Genomic DNA, 1,094 nt, shown 5'->3' with positions numbered 1-1,094 from the left:
TATATATATATATATATATATATATATATAATCGCGTTCAGGTATGTATTGGCCGCCCAGGAGAGAACTGCGAACGAATCAAAACGTGCCACGTGTCCAGAATGTAGTTGCACCTAACGTTATAACTAGGTGCACGTAATGTTATAACTAGGTGCACATAGGTGCACCCAAGTGCATAAATGTTAACAAGGTAAATTACTTGCACATGTAAGTGCAAGTAAATTGTACAATGAGCATCAATACTAAGTACACCTAATGTTATAACTAGGTGCACATAGGTTGCACCCAGATGCATGAATATTAACAAAGTAAATTATTTGCACAAGTGCAAGTAAAATGTATTGCAGATGCAAGTAAAATGTATTACAGGTGCAAGTGAATTATATATATATATATATATATATATATATATAATCGCGTTCAGGTATGTATTGGCCGCCCAGGAGAGAACTGCGAACGAATCACAGCGTGCCACGTGTCCAGAATGTAGTTGCACCTAACGTTATAACTAGGTGCACGTAATGTTATAACTAGGTGCACATAGGTGCACCCAAGTGCATAAATGTTAACAAGGTAAATTACTTGCACATGTAAGTGAAAATAGGTGCACACGTGCAAGTAAAATGTATTACAAGTGCAAGTAAATTGTACAATGAGCATCAATACTAAGTACACCTAATGTTATAACTAGGTGCACATAGGTTGCACCCAGATGCATGAATATTAACAAAGTAAATTATTTGCACAAGTGCAAGTAAAATGTATTGCAGATGCAAGTAAAATGTATTACAGGTGCAAGTGAATTATATATATATATATATATATATATATATATAATCGCGTTCAGGTATGTATTGGCCGCCCAGGAGAGAACTGCGAACGAATCACAGCGTGCCACGTGTCCAGAATGTAGTTGCACCTAACGTTATAACTAGGTGCACGTAATGTTATAACTAGGTGCACATAGGTGCACCCAAGTGCATAAATGTTAACAAGGTAAATTACTTGCACATGTAAGTGAAAATAGGTGCACACGTGCAAGTAAAATGTATTACAAGTGCAAGTAAATTGTACAATGAGCATCAATACTAAGT

Source organism: Ipomoea triloba, chromosome 7 (genome assembly GCF_003576645.1).
Source record: "Ipomoea triloba cultivar NCNSP0323 chromosome 7, ASM357664v1".
Taxonomy (NCBI): Eukaryota; Viridiplantae; Streptophyta; class Magnoliopsida; order Solanales; family Convolvulaceae; genus Ipomoea; species Ipomoea triloba.
This window is presented reverse-complemented; position numbering follows the sequence as displayed.